This window comes from Drosophila gunungcola, unplaced genomic scaffold (genome assembly GCF_025200985.1).
Source record: "Drosophila gunungcola strain Sukarami unplaced genomic scaffold, Dgunungcola_SK_2 000109F, whole genome shotgun sequence".
NCBI lineage: Eukaryota > Metazoa > Arthropoda > Insecta > Diptera > Drosophilidae > Drosophila > Drosophila gunungcola.
The window spans coordinates 161,663-179,191 of NW_026453271.1; the positions used below are offsets into that span (position 1 = coordinate 161,663).

At 37.8% G+C, this 17,529-nt stretch overlaps 1 long non-coding RNA gene across 3 annotated transcripts; it reads right to left on the reverse strand.

Moving 5' to 3' along the window:
• Nucleotides 1-9,162: 9,162 nt before the first annotated feature.
• On the reverse strand, nucleotides 9,163-10,523 carry LOC128265311 (uncharacterized). 3 transcript variants are annotated; one of them, XR_008268849.1, is made up of 4 exons: nucleotides 10,466-10,523; nucleotides 10,294-10,341; nucleotides 10,178-10,237; nucleotides 9,163-10,000 (listed from the first exon to the last, which is right to left on the reverse strand). It is a non-coding gene; the product is annotated as an uncharacterized LOC128265311 (long non-coding RNA). The 3 variants fall into 3 exon arrangements; XR_008268848.1 differs by lacking the exon at nucleotides 10,466-10,523 and having other exon boundaries at nucleotides 9,163-9,594; nucleotides 9,823-10,000; nucleotides 10,294-10,436; XR_008268847.1 differs by lacking the exon at nucleotides 10,466-10,523 and having other exon boundaries at nucleotides 10,294-10,436.
• Between the last annotated feature and the right edge of the window lie 7,006 nt (nucleotides 10,524-17,529).

Sequence of the window (17,529 nt, forward strand, 5' to 3'; positions counted from 1 at the left end):
CCTTCCCAGCCTGGACTTAGCCGGTATGGAGCGGGCCAAGATAGCTGCGGTTCGAGTGAGGGGCTTAGGGCAATGGAAACCCCAAACATATGGTCATGCCAGGATACTCCAGCAAGGCACAACGATCCCACCTAAAACGGATCTATGCGAACCAATTGAACACAGCCACACCCCCTTTGATGCTTTAATCCCAACCAGAGAAGACTGGGAGCAAGGTCTACCGGGCCTAAAAGAGGCAGTCAACTTCTACACTGACGGTTCCAAATTAAATAATCAAGTCGGAGGAGGAATATACTCCGACCAAATTAACATCAGGAAATCCTTCAGACTTCCGGATCACTTCAGTGTCTTCCAAGCGGAAGTATATGCTATAAATAAAGCTTTGTTGCTCCTAAACGATGCAAACTGTCAAAAGAATGGGTAAACATCTACAGTGATAGTCAAGCGGCTATCAGGTCGATTATCTCGACCAATACAAACTCTCAAACTATATCAAACTGCCGCAAATCTCTACATGAGATGGCTTTGCAGTATAAAATATAGATGAGTTGGACAGGCATGTCACTAACATTAAAACATTAAAACAAATATAAAGAACTTGCGAGCCTAGCATGGACACACGTAAGATATTGTCGCATCTCTCGCCAGACATGGCCAATTATAAATGCGAAGAGAACTTCTGAACTTTTAAAGCTAAACCATACCGAGTGCGGAATGCTAATACGAGTGCTTACAGGCCATTGGTTGGTCGGCTCACACGAGTGCTTACAGGCCATTGGTTGGTCGGCACACATGCAAGCAGACTGGGCGCGTCCCAAAACGATTTCTGCAGAAGCTGCAGAGACGAGGAGGAAGTGGAACAACTGTTGTGTTCCTGCCCGGCCCTATGCAGATCTAGACTGTACCACTTAGGGAATCTCTTCATGAGCAGTCTATCTGAACTGGCGAGTATAAACCTAAAGAGAATAATAAAATTCATGAAAGCAACCGGATGGGAGCTAGGTCAGCTGCGGTAAGAGCAGCAGACAATAATATAGGAAAGGGGACACAGATCCACGTGGTATCACAATGGACCTTCTAGGGTAAGTGTGTCAATAATTTGACAGCTTCTATAACCTAACCTAACCTACTGCAGCCTCAAGGACTTTATATGATTTTAAGGACGACCAATCGATAGCACTCAAATGCTAATGTATACCAACAAAATTGGCGTAAGGCCGCCTAAGTCTTAATTTCTGCAACAATCTCAACATTAATAAACAGGATTGGATGGGGGGGGTCTCAGGCAGAGAAAAGAAAGGGACATTTTCGAGAGTGTCGTTATTAACAAAGAATAAGTCAAGAAGTCTATCCATATTGTTCTTAACAATGTTAATTTAACCCAGAGACAAGTCCGTCAGGCCGTCGATAAAGTCGTGCAGGCTTTCGGCAAAAAGTAGATTGCAGTCTATTGAATAAACCTAGGACACGTTAAATATGTTGAAATCGCCCATTATGATTAGGTGGAATCATCGGATTCATACAGACTTCGCACATTTTGGAATAAAATTGACAAATTTGTTTTTCTCAGTTTTTAAAGCATCTTCTTCTTCTTTCTGAAGATACTCATGTACTGGCCAAAGTGTAGAATCAAGTGCCTTAGAGAATAGGAATCAGTGAGACGAATTTTAAAAGGAGAGATATTACGATTTTGCCTTAAAATTGTCCGGAGCATGAAGTTTCTCACAGAGGTAGATCCTTACCCCTCTCAGAGGAATACCCCAGAAGTTGTCCAGGAGCCGCAAGGCTTATGCCAAGAATATCGTTGGAGAAAGAAACAGCACAAGATGTCTTTCTGTTCGTCTGTCTGTCTGTCAATATGTCTGCCTGTCTATGAACATCGAGATCTCGGAAACTATTAAAGTAGAGATTAAGGATTTGACATGCAGGTTCTAGTAATTCTTACGCAGCGCAATTTTATTTCAAAACTAAGACACGCCCAGAAATCGAGAAATCACTTTGGGGCATTTAAGATCTTAGCTATAAATCTGTGTGTGTGTTTAGGCCATGTTTATCGGAAGACACAGCAATTTTCAAAAGCGAGCTTTTTTTTAATAATATTGGCAAATATGTTTTGTTATGACGTCACAGCATATTTAAAAAAACCAAGTTCGTTAATGAAAAGCAGCGGAAAGCACACATATGGTACTAATAAATGCACGCAATTAATTTGTGTGAGTAATTTGCAGAGGGGAACTTGTCAATTTGTGTGTGCCGACAGCGGTTTTACAGTTCGTGTGCGCTTTGCCGCTGCTCTGCATAAGATCGCTCTTTGCTTGTAGTATTGTCAAAGCAGTATGGGTATCTAATAGTCCAGGAACTCGACTATAGCTGTCCCCTTTGTGTTTGTCTTGTATTTCTTTCTCTTATCAGGCTAAATTAAAATTTTCAAGCTTTACTGTCACTAACAAAAAATAAGAGATAAGTTTCGGTGACTCGTTCGCGATATCGTCGGCCGACTGTATTTACAAATATGGTACACAAATACTTATGTGCAGTAAGGAAAACTGAGAGAATTAAAAAAAATTCAAGTTATCATCAGAATATATATTAAGAGATCTTACCCAAAAGCGACGCGGTCGTAGAATCCAAGGGCGGTTAGTAGATATCGGACCCTAATCAAACTGCGTAGTCCAAAATCAGAGCTCTTACTCTGTTGTCCATCCATCCGCCAAGGAAATCATTTATATTGTCATTAGCGACACGGTGGACAATTTTCAATTGTAACTTTTTAGGTATAAATTCTGAAAATAAATTAACTGTAAAACTACATTTTTGACCATTAAAATTAAGTTCAATAGTCATGAAGGTATGTTTGTATGATTTAAAAGAATAGAACCCTTAAACAATTTTAAATAAGGTGTTTTTACTGCCTATTTTCCTACACGTAAAAACAAGTTTAACTTAACGGTATAGTATAAGAGGAAAATGTTATGCATATAGAGACTGCGGATCGTGATAAGTAAGCTACATAAATAATTTCAAAAACAAAAAAGCAAGTTATAAACTTTTTTTTCCATTTTTTGCTCCTTCAGTTTTTTATGTGTTATGGGTTCGCTTCCGCGTCGATTGGATTAGTATTTCCTTTTTTGTTATTTTACAATATGCAGAGATTATAATACTGTTGTTGCACAAAATATAGTTTTACCCAACTGTTGCACCCAAGGCTGAAGTCTGGCGTCTTGAAGAAGGGCTTCTTCGATCTCTTTTATGGAATCCCAAAGTATACATCGTGATTGGTTTTGCGATTTTAAATACTAACCATAGACAGAAGCTGTACTAAAACAAACAACAACAAAAAAAATGCAGCCAATCAAAATCAGCTGGCGCCCTCTATGACGGAAACCGCACTATGTCGTTTCCGGCAACTCAAAAAATTAGATCAGCTGAGTAGATGTCATGGGGGCTGTAGGGAGAGTCATTGAGTCATTTTGACAGACCAAAATTTCCGTTTGGGGTAACCTGCGTAGCTCACGTCTTCAGCTAATTATTTATTATTATACTTCCACCGTCATCAATACCAGTTGTCTGTCTCCAACCAGCAGACGGACATCGTTGTTTTTGTTCTGTGTTAAGAATTTTTCGGCCTAAACCCAAGACCCGTTAAACTGTGAGTAAATACACAAGTGCAAAACCCACCAACCAGAAATCTTGTTAGTGCTATATATACCCTTGCAGAGGGTATTATACTTTCAGTCAGAAGCTTGTAACGCAGTGAAGGTGACATTTCGACCCGAAAAAGTATATATATTTTTGATCAGCATCCGCTCTGTCCGTGCGTCGGACATGTATAGCACATAGCTCCCCACATAGCATTCCTGTTTTTAATTTGTTTTTAGTTCGTCAAGACGTAGTAATAGTTAAATATTTCAGAATTACGATTTGGATTTATCCAAATCGGACGACTATTCAATAGCTCCCATGAGAACAATCAAAACATTAAAAAAATTAATTTAAAAAAAATATACTTCTCTTTTTAAAATTTTTTTTGAATCTCTTTGACATAGTAATAATTTGATAGTTCGAATTCGATAATTGCCCACAATGCTAAGACTAATTCAATTTTGCAACAGCTGCAAGGGTATATGAATTTGACTTGCCGAAGTTTGCTTTCATTCATGTTTTAATTTATAATAAAAGTATTTGCCCCAATGCAAACACGTGTTTCCAACACTGGTTCAGTAACATATGTCTTGGGAAAAAGAATACAATCAATTCCCAAATGTTAAGTCAATATAAAGTAAGTGCATATTGCTAATACTACCAAACAATCACTGGGACTTAATATTTTTACCTTTACCCGATATTTCAATCATTAGCTTGGCACTTTGGTAGCAGCGAACGTTTTATCAAAACAATTATGTCTATCAGCACCTACAATAATTCATATTATATATGTCTAGCACACTGTCGAACATCGATGTTTCTATCAGCACCAACACGTGCAGCCCATATAGGACCAAAAAGCCCGAAAGGCCAAGTCTAGTGCACAGCAGGTGCCAAATGCTCAGGCCTTATCCCAAACTCATTGTCGGATCCGAATTGCCAAAATCCTAGAAGATACGCAGCCGCTTTTCATAATAAGCATTATCAATGCAGACGGAGTACGTCTTACACACAAAGATGCCGACCGCAAAATAGCTGAAATAGCTGGGATTTGCTATCTGCAAAATTTCCCAAAAGTTGTCTTTCTATGCAGGTTGTTCATAAGTCGGAACAAGCCGGATCGGACAATTATAGCATATAGCTCCCATAGAAACATTCGGAAAAAACAATGAAATAAAAATTATTAGTTTGCTGTTTTTTTTTTTAGCTTGTGTTTAGTTATTCGACATATAGAAATGGTTAAATATTTTAGAATTGCGGTTAAACAAACAAACAAACAAACAAAATTTAAAATATATAAAGTTTTCTTTTTTTTATATTTTTAAAAAATTTACCATTTCAGAAATTCACTTTTAATTCTATCGTATAGCTGTCATAGGTACTACCGAATAATGAGCTGCAAGTCATCATAATATAATTTTTTTAAGAATATTTAATTTTTGCAATAGGCGCAAGGGTATATAAACTTCGGCTTCCCGAAGTTTGCTTCCCTTTCTTGCTTTATGTATATGCTTTATTTTCTCCCTTTCCTACTGTACACACTTGGACACAAAGCCATAACTGTAAGCACAATATTGCAATATTGGTATAGCTACTCTTAGGCACCACCAAACAAATCAATTTTAGGTCTTTTGATGTGTGTTGCTGGATCTCTGGAAGGAAAAAATCACCACATATACGGTGATCCTTGTTCTTTTTTAGAAACTGTGGTGGTTTCTTTTGCAACCCGTTCAAACATCACCATCAGCACCCCTTCCTTGTTGTCCAAAACTGACAAATGCCTCGGTGGCATTGTGGATGTCCTACTAGGCGTTAAAGACTTCCGAACCTCGCTCATATTCATGATTTTTAGTTCATTTCGTTTTGATTTGCGACAATTCAAAAGTAAACAAACCAGATCAGCCCACATGTCGGAAGGTAGCAATATCTAAATGCTAATGCGCCAATGGAATCAGGCACATTTAAAAAGTCTACTAATACGGCACTGGAACTTGCTTTAATTCTCATATACATTACATTTTTTATGGTTTGCTTAATTTACTCCTTTTTAATTCCAACAAAAAAGTTGCGTGAACCTGTGCTAACATTCTATGTATGTAAAAGGATAATATTTGGCGCGACACAATTAGTTGTACAGACCTTTTTTGCACTTTAGAAAATGTACATCTGTTCCTTTTTTGGACAACATTTTTAGGTAGATCGCTGTTGCAATATTGTTCATGTATTTTAATGTTATATTTTAATAAGAAACACCGAAAGTGTGGAGGAAATTGCCCAAAGCGCTACCAGCATTCCAAGTGCCGTTGACACTCACGGCTTCCGCTATCACCCCAACATTAGCAGATTCGGTCCGGCGACAATCCAGCAATTCCAGCAGTACAGCCACAAGACACGGCGGCCGATAGTTGCAATACCTACAATAACGACAATCACAAACGGTGGGGCAAAACTGCAGTGTCAGCAGCGCCGGCAAGCGAGGCTTGCTGGGACTGGATCGAGTGGACGAGAGGCAAAAGCATTCTGACCAGGAACTGAGCAACTACAACCTTTATACCTTTAATTACTAAATTACACTGAATAAAATATAAAAACATTGATATACTGAGGAGGACCTGATCTGGCTTAAACTGTGGGAAAAAATAATTAACAAACTCCGTGGAACCAATCAAAAAGACGTCCGGAATCGAAAAAATGCTAAAATGTAACAAACTTGCTCATGTGCTCTTCTTAAAATGTTTGTATTTACCGCTTTTACCATATACTAAATTACTTTGAGAAACAGTGGCTTAAAAAGGTGCGTGTTTAATAGGTTTTGTTTTTGGTATAATTTAAGTTTGATTTAATTTAAAGGAAGGACTTAAAAACATAACCGTATTCAAGCGGTCAACTAGGACCACCAAATCTCGTCAATTCCTTCAAATGTCTATAATTTAAGTCAGTTGTCCGAAGTGCAATTTTTCAAATGAACCCGTTTGCCTTGAGAACCCCAAATCTGTTTTTGTTGCGACCATGTAACCATGTTAACTTTTGTAATTCTTGCTGGGATACAATTGTAGAAAACCATAGTTTGAAAAATGTTGATTTTGAAAAAGATGATTATATTGGAAATGTAAGTTTGTGGGCGTTAAGGTGGGTGTGGCTTTGGATTGAAATAAACTTCAGCTGCGTAAGATGTATCTGCATTTAAATCACAAAGCATTTGCTTTTATAGTTTTCAAGATCTCGGCATTCATACAGACGGAAAGTCGCACAGACGGACGGACATACTGACAGGCGGACATGGACTCGGCTTTCGATCCTGATCAAGGGTCGGAAATGCTTCCTTCTACCTGTTACATACTTTTCAACAATTACTCATTACCGTTCTACTCTACGAGTAACAGATATAAAAATACCCTAGCCCATATAAAATGGCTAACTTGTAATTATTTAGTTAATAAAAATTGAAAATAAAAAATTTTAAAAAAGTTTGTCCTTATCCGGGGATCATGGAAGTCCGAGTAAACCCACTTATATTCATTAATTTTAATTAATTTTTTTTGGGTTTGCCAAAATTCAAAAGTAAACAAACCCAGATCAGCTGTTCGTGCCATTCACATGTCGGGTAGCATTAGCTAAATGCTAATTTAAAAAGTCTGATTCCATTGCCGCATTAGTGGAATTTTTAAATGTGCCTGATTCCATTGGCGCATTAGCATGTGCGTTCAACATCGGTATTTTCCGGTATTTTTTCTATAAATGTTCAGGGCGAATGGTTTTTAATCGCATTTAAAAATCGCATTTATTTTAAATGCGGCATTTAGGCTTATGGGATTCCCTGTGTAAATAAGTGCGCATTAGGCTAAATGCGTTTTAACGCGCCAATGGAATCAGGCTATAAAGCGGCAAAGGAATCAGGCTATTAAACATTAAAAAATATCAAAAATAGTCGACAAAATCGATATTTTCAAATATCAAAATGATATTTTCTTTTAAAAGCATTTTTCATCGATACGATTTTTAATAATTTCCGACAATACATACATCGAAAAAATTCATGAACGCGATAATACGCAAGTTTGCTCAACCCTATCTAGGTGATCGACCAACTTACTTCGCCGCTCTAATCATAAAATCTGTATTTCAATTGGATCTACAACTTTTGTCTGAGTTTTTTTTTTTCATAAATTGCAAAAAATTGCCAGAACATAAGAAAAATAACGGTTTTTACAGTTATTTGAAAGCAATCGTTCTTGTCGCAAACTTTGACCTATTTATTCGTCATATTTGAAAATGATAGGGCGTTGGGGCTCGTTGAGAGACAACACGACCAAATAACAAGTCACATGTTGCATAAAATAATAATGTACTTGTTACATTCAGTAATTAATTATCTTAAATGTTGCAGTCTACAAAAAAATAGCGGATCGCTATCAAAGTAACTACAAAGCTCAACCAATGTCTAGATCACAATGAAGTTTCGTCGGCAGTTTGTACCCAAACGATAGTTGATGAGTTTGAGTATCGGCAAACTAAAATAACGTGTACTTTCATGGTCGAGGTTTACTCCATAAGGGGTGCAATGCGTGATGAAACAGCAACGTCGTTATGTATGTATGTCTACTGTTCAGCATATAATTAAACGCTACGTTCACGAAAATCGAGTCGAAAATAAGGGCAGAAACGCACCGAAGAAGATTTTCAACGCTTATGGCGGGCGCCTTATAGTAAGGAAAATTAAAGATTCACCAAGAGCTAGGCAAGTCATATTGCGCAGAAACTATTCGCCTGGTGCTCCTTGATCACGACTTTAATGGTCGAGTAGCCATGAACAAACCCTTAATAAGCAAAAAGAATCAAGTTGCTCGACTAAACTTCGCTAAGGAACACATTTGTAAGTCATCTGACTACTGGAATACTGAATACTAAAATACCAAATACCGAGCTCCAAAGGAGAACCTTAAGCCCACCGTTAAACGTGGAGAAGGAAGCGTCATGGTTTGGGCCTGTATGTCGGCAGCCGGCGTAGGGAATTCGGTTTTTATCGAGGGCATAATGGACAAAAACATGTACCTTGATATACTATAGAAAATTTGCTTCAGTTTGCTGAGAAGCTTCAAATCCGTGATTGTTTTAGGTACTACCAGGATAATGACCCCAAGCACAAAGCCTCAATTGTGCAGTTTTGGCTGATATATAATTGTCCTCATATGGAGACGCCTCCTGCACAGCCACCAGATATGAATGTTATAAAGAATTTGTGGGCTTTACTGGATAATAACATACGGAAACCCAATATTATCAGTAAGGAACATCTATGAAATTGCCTTTTGGATGAGTGGTCTAAAATAGGACCAGAAACTACCCAGAAACTGGTGGATTCAATGCCATCACGCCTGAATGCGGTCATTAAAGCCAAAAGCTATCATACAAAGTACTGAAAATATTTTTAAGACTTTTATGTTAATTATTTAAGACTAAATGTAAGGTGGACCTAATAAAATTGAAAATGTTTGTTTTTTGTTATATTAACCCATTGACTTCTTCGTATGAAAAAAACGATGTTCCTTTATTACACTAAATATATAAATCTATTATAAGCCATTAAAATTTTTAAGACAGCTCTTAGCGTTTTAAGAGTTACAGCCGAATACATTTTTAAATGGGCTCTGCATCAAATAAGCTGTGAGCCGCTGTAGTTACGATAACCAACGGTAAAAATGACTTCAAGTTGAAATTCAATCTAAATGTGCCTTATTTTTATAATAATAAGTTTCAACTTTTTCATTTATTTTGTAATATTCTGATTATTTCCATAGTCGTCTGATTTCAATAAAATTTAAATAGTTACTGTGTGTCTAAGAACAAAAGTAAAATATGAAAAAACAGCAGTTACAATTTTTGTACCTTTTTTTGGGAACTAAATGATATGGTCGTCCGATCCGGCTTGTTCCGACTTATGTATACTACCTGCAACAGAAAGACAACTTTTGGCAAAGTTCTATGCAGATAGCTTTTAAACTGAGAGACTAGTTTGTGTAGAAACGGTCGGCAGGACGGACGGACGGATGGATCGACTCAAAATATCTATACTTTTTAGAGTCGGATATGTCAGCTTCACTGAATGCAATTATAATACCCTCTGCAAGGGTATAACAATTCAGTCTATACACTACAATACAATATCAGTCTATAAACCTTGTTAAGAGCCCGCTCCTTCCTATTCCGTCGTTCTTCGGCTTCAGTATCGCTGAACTGTGTTCGCACCTATTTTTATTTTCGATCTGCACAAATTTAAAGCCGATCTAGGATACTTTATTGCTGTTTTTTTATAGTACAAATGTTTAGTTATTTAAGTAGCCAGCTTTGGTTAAATCTGTTGACGAAATAAAAATGTAAATAAATAAATAAATTGTTACAAAATCAATTGCATTAATTTGTTGCGCTTATAAACGCTTTAGCTCGAAAACATACTTTTGTACGTTTGTTTCACATTTAAAAACAGATTTTAAGAAACCTAATGTTTTTTTTTTATTTAAAACGATTTACTTACATTGTGTTTTGTTTTTTTTATTAAGCACTGCTTCGAAGTCCGAAATATTCCTGCACAGACCTGTATTTATAAAAAAATGTAACTTGTACAAAATACTGAAAAATTTGTCGACTTACGCTCTTTCTTATAAATAAAGTCGTTTATTACTAATAATGTCAATAGTCCTTGTTTAATAGAATGATTTTTAAATTTATTAGTATGATGTTATTACTTGCAAATTTTTTTTTTTAGTAAATAAAATTATACAGATTGAGTTTAATTATTTAAACATTTTTTTTTATATTGTACCTTCAGTATAACAAAAGTGGTTTAAAAGAAAACATTTATCACAAACATTCCTTGTGTGGCCAAAGAAGGTAAAATAAAAAATCCAACATCCTCAAAAAAACTGTAATAGCCTATTCACATTGCTACTTATGGGAGGAACGATAAGAAAACGATGCAAAAGTGAAACTCCAATTCACACTGCCAGTCTACCGTCAAGCATTCTTATAGCCTGATTCATTGCCGCATTAGTTGACTCTTTAAATGTGCCTGATTCCATTGGCGCATTAGCATTTAGCTAATGCTACTCCGGCATGTGAGTGGCACGAACAGCTGATCTGGGTTTGTTTACTTTTAAATTGTCACAAATCAAAAAGCGATGAAATAAAAATCATGAATATAAGCAAGTTTACGGATATCTTTAGTGCTCAGCCGGTCATCCACAATGATATCGAGGCATTTGCCAACTTGGGCGACAAGAAAGGGAAGCTAATATGATTTTTAATCATATTCATCTATAGCATTAATCTAAATGCGTCATTTAGCCTTATGGAAAGCCCTGTAAAATATATAAACGCGCATTAGGCGAATGCGTTTAGAATGCGCCAATGGAATCCGGCTATTTTTTAATTTTTTTAGAAGTTAAAAAAAGTTATGGGTTTTATTTTATTTATTACAACGAATTGAAACAAATTACCCTGCTAAAATCTGTAAATAATTAAAATAATTACAATAATCAACATGAATAATTATTATATGTCTTAAAACATAAGCGATTGATAATGTTCCGGCTTAGGATCCGTTTTGTCGATATGTGGAGGATTATGGTTTAAACCAGGGCTAAGTAAAAAAAGCTTTTTGTATTAAAAAAAACTCTATTTATATAAAAGGGTGGCTGGTCAGCTGCGGCATATTTCAATATGCCGTACGTAATTAAATTAATAATCACTAATGTATAGGAAGCTCGAAAGGTATGTGGGTAAAATCAAGTTTTTTTTTTGTGTTGAGATATCTTTATATATTCTGGTGGTGTAGGAAACGGCGGTGGGTCTTTTTTCATAGAGAATTTGTTTTTGTTTGTGTTTACATTAAAGAATTCGAAAATGTAACACTGAGGGGGGACCCATTTGGCCAAAGACTGTATAATACACTAATAGCCTGATTCCATTGGCGCATTAAAACGCATTTAGCCTAATGCGCATTTATTTACACCCATAAGGCTAAATGCCGCATTTAAAATAAATGCGATTTTTAAATGCGATTAAAAACCATTCGCCCCGAACATATTTAGAAAAAATACCGGAAAATACCGATGTTGAACGATATTTTGTTCGTGCCACCACTACAACAGCTGTTTTCTATATGCAAGGTTGGCGCAATTTTTGATTTCTTTTGAATTGAAAATCTATTTTGTATAAAAATGACTGAAAACGAAGGCGCACGCGGCAAATTCTGCTCGCAGTACCACAATGCATTACTGCTGGATCTCCGGCATAAAATAACTCCCACATATACGGGGATCCTAGCCCTTTTTGGAAACTGTGGTGGTCTCCATTGCAAACCCGTCATAACAACGTAATCAGCTTCTCTTCCTTGTCGTCCAAGTTGGCAAATGCCTCGGTCGCATTATAGATGTCCTGCTGAGCATTACAGAGTTTAGTAAACTCACTCATGTTCATTTATTTTGATTAATTTCTTTTGGATTTGCCAAAATGCAAAAGTAAACAAACCCAGATCAGCTGCTCGTGCCACTCACATGTCGGAGTAGCATTAGCTAAATGCTAATGCGCCAATGGAATCAGGCACATTTAAAAAGTCCACTAATGCGGCAATGGAATCAGGCTATAAGATACGTAACGCTCACAACCGAAGAGCAAGCAAAATTTTCAGCGTTGATTTTCGATGTGGACCCACGATGTTTAAGCTTTTTTTGTGTTATAAAATGTTATAACCTGATTCCATTGCCGCATTAGTGGACTTTTCAAATGTGCCTGATTCCATTGGCGTATTAGCATTTAGCTAATGCTACTCCGACATGTGAATAGCACGAACAACTGATCTGGGTTTGTTTACTTTTGAATTAACGCAAATCAAAACGAAATGAATTAAAAACATGAATATGAGCAAGTTTACGGATATCATCCCTAATGCTATCGAAGCACTTGCCAACTTGGGCGAAAAGAGAGGGAAGCTGATGTTGTTTGACGGGTTTGCAAAGGAAATCACTACAAAAAGAGCAAAAGTCCCCGTAGATGTGGGACTTTTTTCCTGCCAGAGATGCCGCAGTAATGCAGCCATCAGCTCCCCTTCCTTGTCGTCCAAGTGGGCAAATGCCTCGGTCGGATTATGGATGTCCTGTTGGACATTTAAGATATCCGTTAACTCGCTCATATTCATGATTTTCAATTCATTTCGTTTTGATTTCCGAAAATTCAAAAGTAAACAAACTAATCGCCATTTCAAGGAACTGGACTTGTCCAACCGGCAGGACCTTTTAAAAATAAATACAAGTTGCGTTACTTGAAAGGTGAAACGAATTTCGGCACGCTGGGTGCCGACTCAGCTCGCCGGACGGGTTGGGTATTTGGAAACCACTCCCACCCCTAAATAACGAGAATAAATTTACCGTGCCTTAGGAAAAAGAAAGAGCTCGTTAAGTTCATTTTGTCATTTGTCGTCGCTGCCCACAAGCTTCTCAAGTAGCTATCTCGAGCGCTTGGCCGATTTTCGATCGGCAGCGTGTGGCTGTTTTACCCTGCCCCTTCATACGTTCCGTATGCCGATGGATCGCTGCCGGCCACTGCAATGCGATCCCCTATTGTCAATGTCGTCAGTCGAAAGTTACGTCATTGTTCTTGACCCGAGTTTTTCCATTTGCGCCAGCTCCCCCTTTTATAGACGTTTACCAAGACATTATTGACTTCCGCTTCACATTATAATTATATATATCAGTGCAAATTCACGTAACATTATTAATAAATTGTTGAATTAATTTATATAAAAAAAATTATTTCACTTGATATTTCTTTGAATTGAGCAATGTTGGTAATTTTTCACAAACAGAAAAATAGGTATTCGCTTTATTGCGAAACGAATTGCGAGGAAGAGATGAGTGGAAACGGCACTCGCGATGATTGACGGTAGCGCAGTGGTTTCTCCTGGTGGTTCCAATTACATATAAAAACTTTGGTCATATGTATTGCTTGTATTCAATTGTTCATTTATTATTGTTGGGTATTGTTGATTGTTCTGACGAGTCTTATATTGACGAAATTTAAATAATTAGTTATGAAGTATTAGTTAGTTATGCATCGCTTATACATCCGGAGGAAATTCAGAATCACTATAAGGATCAAGAGTCCAGTAATGAGGCACAAAACATTGTAGACTTTAATTATGACCTCCTTGTGGTCTACAATTTCGACATTGTTAACCACGTTTGCCGTATTGTCGGATGCCTTTGAGCTTGTAGATCCCATGATATATAGTGTGTTTTTATCGGGTTCCAAATTAAATCACTCGGTTAGGTCCTTCGCGTTTACTGTTTTCGCCGGTAGTGGACCAACGCGGTTCCGCGGTCGTTTCTGTTTATGTTTCGACTCCCGATTTTCAATTATCTTGGACTGTGACTGCTCGATCCTAAAGTGGGGGGACCTTCTATACCGGTGGTATTGCTTCCGGGTCATCTAAGTGTTCCCACAGCATTCACCGTTTTCTGACTTAATAGCCTTCTTCTGGCTTCTGCTATGTTTCGTAATAATTGCTGCTCACACCCATTGTCTGCTGTATGTTCCTGTGAATTGCTTACTCTGACCAATTCGTTGCTGGTTACTGTATTGTCCAATTTCGGTGTTTCACCACCTGCCCTTTCACAGTGTCTTCTTCATCTTCTTCTTCTGTCTCTTGTTATTTTATTTTTTGTTTGTTTTATTGCTTACCCCGCCTTAGGCCGCTCCCGGAACACGCTCGAGGGTCGTCGATGGTGATTCAGCATGGAATGCACTCGCAAAAAAATCTACGAAGAGCGATTGTAATTATGTTGTTATTGCCCTAAAGTGTGGCCTCGACCCATGCCCTGGGATTTAGGAGTCTCACGCTCTATTGTCTGAGATAGCCAGGCTATTGTTATCATTAATTTGCCATCAGAATAAAGCAAAAAGTCTGTTGAAACGTATGTTTTTTTTTTTTTATTTGAATAAATATTAAAAATTTTCCTTTTTTTTTCTATTGATAAACGCCGTCTTGCTGGTGTCGGCCAGTTGTCGTCTTCGTCTTCTTTATAATCACGTTAGTCTGGAGGGCTCATATTCTTCTTCCGATTCATTTATGATTTCGTTAACGTGCCGCGGTTGCGACCTTCAACATTCAACCATTTTTCGACACGTGTTCTTTCTCTCTTAAGCTCGACTAGTGTAGATATGCTTGACGCCAACAAAGAGGCTCCCATTTGAGAATTTAGGTTCTCCTTCAATATCTCCACAAGGTTGGATTCTGACATCTTATTTCTTAGTTAAAACTGCAAATTGTGCATTGCAGAAATATAATGCTCCATTTAGCTAATGCGCCAATGGAATCAGGCACATTTAAAAAGTCCACTAATGCGGCAATGGAATCAGGCTATAAGATACGTAACGCTCACAACCGAAGAGCAAGCAAAATTTTCAGCGTTGATTTTCGATGTGGACCCACGATGTTTAAGCTTTTTTTGTGTTATAAAATGTTATAACCTGATTCCATTGCCGCATTAGTGGACTTTTCAAATGTGCCTGATTCCATTGGCGTATTAGCATTTAGCTAATGCTACTCCGACATGTGAATAGCACGAACAACTGATCTGGGTTTGTTTACTTTTGAATTAACGCAAATCAAAACGAAATGAATTAAAAACATGAATATGAGCAAGTTTACGGATATCATCCCTAATGCTATCGAAGCACTTGCCAACTTGGTCGAAAAGAGAGGGAAGCTGATGTTGTTTGACGGGTTTGCAAAGGAAATCACTACAAAAAGAGCAAAAGTCCCCGTAGATGTGGGACTTTTTTCCTGCCAGAGATGCCGCAGTAATGCAGCCATCAGCTCCCCTTCCTTGTCGTCCAAGTGGGCAAATGCCTCGGTCGGATTATGGATGTCCTGTTGGACATTTAAGATATCCGTTAACTCGCTCATATTCATGATTTTCAATTCATTTCGTTTTGATTTCCGAAAATTCAAAAGTAAACAAACTAATCGCCATTTCAAGGAACTGGACTTGTCCAACCGGCAGGACCTTTTAAAAATAAATACAAGTTGCGTTACTTGAAAGGTGAAACGAATTTCGGCACGCTGGGTGCCGACTCAGCTCTACGGACGGGTTGGGTATTTGGAAACCACTCCCACCCCTAAATAACGAGAATAAATTTACCGTGCCTTAGGAAAAAGAAAGAGCTCGTTAAGTTCATTTTGTCATTTGTCGTCGCTGCCCACAAGCTTCTCAAGTAGCTATCTCGAGCGCTTGGCCGATTTTCGATCGGCAGCGTGTGGCTGTTTTACCCTGCCCCTTCATACGTTTCGTATGCCGATGGATCGCTGCCGGCCACTGCAATGCGATCCCCTATTGTCAATGTCGTCAGTCGAAAGTTACGTCATTGTTCTTGACCCGAGTTTTTCCATTTGCGCCAGCTCCCCCTTTTATAGACGTTTACCAAGACATTATAGACTTCCGCTTCACATTATAATTATATATATCAGTGCAAATTCACGTAACATTATTAATAAATTGTTGAATTAATTTATATAAAAAAAATTATTTCACTTGATATTTCTTTGAATTGAGCAATGTTGGTAATTTTTCACAAACAGAAAAATAGGTATTCGCTTTATTGCGAAACGAATTGCGAGGAAGAGATGAGTGGAAACGGCACTCGCGATGATTGACGGTAGCGCAGTGGTTTCTCCTGGTGGTTCCAATTACATATAAAAACTTTGGTCATATGTATTGCTTGTATTCAATTGTTCATTTATTATTGTTGGGTATTGTTGATTGTTCTGACGAGTCTTATATTGACGAAATTTAAATAATTAGTTATGAAGTATTAGTTAGTTATGCATCGCTTATACATCCGGAGGAAATTCAGAATCACTATAAGGATCAAGAGTCCAGTAATGAGGCACAAAACATTGTAGACTTTAATTATGACCTCCTTGTGGTCTACAATTTCGACATTGTTAACCACGTTTGCCGTATTGTCGGATGCCTTTGAGCTTGTAGATCCCATGATATATAGTGTGTTTTTATCGGGTTCCAAATTAAATCACTCGGTTAGGTCCTTCGCGTTTACTGTTTTCGCCGGTAGTGGACCAACGCGGTTCCGCGGTCGTTTCTGTTTATGTTTCGACTCCTGATTTTCAATTATCTTGGACTGTGACTGCTCGATCCTAAAGTGGGGGGACCTTCTATACCGGTGGTATTGCTTCCGGGTCATCTAAGTGTTCCCACAGCATTCACCGTTTTCTGGCTTAATAGCCTTCTTCTGGCTTCTGCTATGTTTCGTAATAATTGCTGCTCACACCCATTGTCTGCTGTATGTTCCTGTGAATTGCTTACTCTGACCAATTCGTTGCTGGTTACTGTATTGTCCAATTTCGGTGTTTCACCACCTGCCCTTCACAGTGTCTTCTTCATCTTCTTCTTCTGTCTCTTGTTATTTTATTTTTTGTTTGTTTTATTGCTTACCCCGCCTTAGGCCGCTCCCGGAACACGCTCGAGGGTCGTCGATGGTGATTCAGCATGGAATGCACTCGCAAAAAAAACTACGAAGAGCGATTGTAATTATGTTGTTATTGCCCTAAAGTGTGGCCTCGACCCATGCCCTGGGATTTAGGAGTCTCACGCTCTATTGTCTGAGATAGCCAGGCTATTGTTATCATTAATTTGCCATCAGAATAAAGCAAAAAGTCTGTTGAAACGTATGTTTTTTTTTTTTTATTTGAATAAATATTAAAAATTTTCCTTTTTTTTTCTATTGATAAACGCCGTCTTGCTGGTGTCGGCCAGTTGTCGTCTTCGTCTTCTTTATAATCACGTTAGTCTGGAGGGCTCATATTCTTCT